This window comes from Ochlerotatus camptorhynchus, unplaced genomic scaffold (assembly GCF_037179485.1).
Source record: "Ochlerotatus camptorhynchus isolate MF236.1 unplaced genomic scaffold, CSIRO-AGI_Acam_v1.1 ptg000092l, whole genome shotgun sequence".
NCBI classification, from domain to species: Eukaryota; Metazoa; Arthropoda; class Insecta; order Diptera; family Culicidae; genus Ochlerotatus; species Ochlerotatus camptorhynchus.
Genome location: NW_027040582.1, coordinates 1,165,689 through 1,169,387, shown reverse-complemented (window position 1 = coordinate 1,169,387; position 3,699 = coordinate 1,165,689).

Sequence of the window (3,699 nt, the reverse complement as noted above, 5' to 3'; positions counted from 1 at the left end):
AAAGCCATTGTCCGGACGGCAGCTTCCAATCATTTTCCGAACAAATCCCACACGAGCATATCATCACTCCCTTCATTCCCGCCTGTCCCCGACGATGTTGCAATCGATAGCCTCCAACAGCTCTCCCTTAAATGGAAAATTAATATCACACTTTTAGTTCGACAAGCAAATTTTCCGTGGTACAATGTAGTTGAATCATTGTTATTCCAACAAACAAGTACATAACTAAACGTTTCTGTTTCATTCTTGTTGCGAGCGAAGTATAAAAAAAATATCCAGCCGTAAGCTCCTTCCTGCGCTGTGGCTTGTCGCGATGAGTGACAATCTCTTCGGGACTCTTTTCAGAAAACGGAACTGTCACGTGACAAGCGAGGACTGTGGAATGAAGCGTGAATGGGACACGTGTCCGACTTTTGGGAAAGTATTTCGGGATCAGGAATGTCGCCAAGGAGAACACCAAATTGATAGACGTGCGCTTTTCCTTCAACCGAGCGAGACAGAGAAAGGCGACGATTATTATTATTTGTAAATCGGGTTTCGGTACGTAGCGCTAAGTGTATTAACTTGAAGGCTGCTTTATTTTGTTATTGTTAAACATACGCTCTCCGGATTGCCGGGAGGTGTAGTAGAGGTACAAGTGAAGCACAACCAGAAACAACAAACATCAACGGTGTCTCGACGAGTGCGAGGAAGAGAGGGGTGGACCACGGAAGACATGTGTTCCAACTACTCGCTACACCGAGGATTGGAGGAACACGTGGTGATGAGTCCCGAAAATTTTACGATTCTTCTTCACAGGCCACAACCAACCACCGAGAGTGGGGGAGAGATTGTAGACATAACAAATTTTCCACCAACTCATTTCGCCAAGGGTTCAGGGGAATTAGTTTTCTAATTTTTCAACCGCTCCAATTACCCGCAAAGATTTGGTTTCCCGAGTTTTTGGAAATTGATGGCCGTGAGGCGTGAAAATTTGCTCAATTGACTTAGCCGACCAGCGGTGAGCCGTCTTGCTGGGTAATATCAACCCTTATGTTGCTCCTGAACAGTCGAACCAATTTGGAGAAGTAATTTCATTTTTCGAAACCGTCGTTCTGCGCCTTTATGATGGATTAAAAGGCGTGAAAATGTGACAGGTCGTTACGGTTAAGATTGTTGCCGAACGGTTCGCGTGCGATGATATATTTCACCGGTGGAGTTCAAATCTATCAACGCGAGTTGCAACTGTTCGTCGAAGAGTGGTTTCAATTATTTCCAATCGGGGTTGTTTTTTTGGGCCAATGTTGAAATCAGTCATGGCATCAAGCCTATCTTCAATTTCCACACGCATCCAAAGCAGCTCCTAGATATAGAAACCCGATCCAGACGCTTAAATCGTTTATCGCGCTTTTAGCCGTGTAGATCCCTTTAAAATGAGAAACGGTAGCATCTAAGTCTTTTCCACATCTTCTAAACGTGAGGAAACAGGTTCAACGAGCCCCCGAGCCTTGAGTCTCAAAATAATAAAAAAAAAAATAATAAAGATTCATGATCCATCGTGAACGAACCTGACGATGGGGGGGAGCAAAGAGTGATATCAACAAAAGCCTCCTAAATGGAGCGTTAGATTCAGATATCGGGGACTCCCGAGGCTCCGAGTCCCGAAGAGAACAGAAATGAAAAGTGTTCATGTGCGTGTGTGGATCATAAAGACGGAATTAAATTAAGTATATTGATCGTTAACATAAGAATAATATTTTTTTCCCCTGAGGTCTGTCCGATGAACTGAACCAGAGAGGAAGCGGGGAAGGGGTCCCAGGCCCTGATGATTTCTGTTGTGTCCGATTTTAGTGCACTTGAGGAGACGTTGGACGACGCGAGACACTTTCGGAGATAACAAGACGGGCCCAGGCGAGGAAAGGAAACGTAGAGATATAAATTACGTTTCTTCTTCGAGAGGTGATCTTTACGGTGAGATCGCCTCTTTTTTCGCATTTGCTTTGGGCTCATAAATGGGTCTCAACGGACACAAACACCACACCAGGTTCGGTTGATTATCTGGTCAGATAAGTTTCGAGCTTTGGGCTACCGGTCTTGAGTGGTTGTTTTTTTTTTTTTTACTTTGGATGATAGGTATGTTTTACTTTGTGTTCATTTGGTGATTGGTTATGTTTGAATATAGGGTGCAAATCCTGGAAAATTCGGGTATAAAAATTTCGAACACCCAAGTACCCCTCAATGTCGAGCTGTTCAGTCCGTATTTTCGCTCGAGTTCTCGATTCATTTTTTTTTGTGCTGTCGCGTTGCGCCGTGGAAGTGTCGCCACCTTCTCGCGTTCTGGCAAGTTTAATTGAACTTGCAAACACGAAACAAATGGTGCGTAAACGTGCCAATAATCCAGCAGCGGGCCCTTCAAAGAAGGTGCTAATCAAGCCCAGCGCGTCTCAGGATGACGCCGGAAAACGAGTACTGCAATCCAACCAGTATACAGTACTCTCGGAAGAAAATGGCGATGGTGACGCCGTTCCCATTGCAAGACGAGAGCGGATTCCCCCGCTTTTCACGCCGGTGAAGGATGTTGCCAAGCTGGGTGCCGAACTGGTAAAACACAAGCTGCTGCCTCGCTTCAAGCTTTGCAGCATCGGTACCAAAATCATGTGCTGGAGGAGTACAAACAAATAGGAAGTTTCCTGAAGAACAACAACGTGGACCTCTTCACGCATGATCTGCCATCGAGCAAGCCACTGAAGGTGGTTTTGCGTGGATTACCGTCGTTCGAGGCTGCTGCGGTGAAGTCCGAGCTGGAGCGGCTTGGGCTCCAACCTGAGGCCGTGTTCCAGATGAACCGGCGTCCCAACCAAAACACCAGCTTCCGTGATCAGTTGTTCCTGGTGCATTTCACGAAGGGATCCACCAGTCTTGCGGTTCTGAGATCCAAAATCCGGGACCTGTTTCAGGTCATCATCAGTTGGGAGCATTACAAACCCCAACATCGTGATGTAACTCGGTGTATGAACTGCCTCTCATATGGCCATGGCACCAAAAACTGCCACATAAAGACAAACTGCGGCAAGTGTGCTGGAACTCACTCAATCGCGTCCTGTGAGCAAGTCGATGACATCGAGCCAACGTGTGTCAACTGCGGTGGAAACCACCAAGCCTCTAATCGCGGATGTCCCAAGCGAGTGGAGTTAATTAATATCCGTTGGAAGGCCACAATCAACAACCAGCTCGGTCGCCTTCGTAATCATCGTTCGCCTCCTGTATTAACGGAAGTCCAGTACCCAGCTTTCCAGCCCCGTCGACATGTTCCGAACCTAGCCCCGCTTCCGCTCAACAACCAACAAGCCAATCCCGCGAGTATCCAAATGGTTCCCAACAGTCAGACAATTCAGCATCGTCTCGCTGTTGCTGCGGCCCAGCCAATTCCAGGTTCATCCACCGCCGCTCGTGGCCGTGGTCATCATCATCATGCGTACCTGCATGACTCGATCTGAACAGCTTCATGCTGCCTTGTCACTCGTCACCAAGTATGGACCGTGAAGCTATAAAAATTGCAAATTGGAACGCTTGCTCACTGACGAACAAGCATAGTGAGCTACTCGATTTCCTCAACACCAAGGAGGTCGACATTGCTATTATCACCGAGACGCACTTGAAGCCCGAACTGAACGTATTCCTTCCCGACTTCTGGCTCGTCAGACTTGATCGCACCTGCTC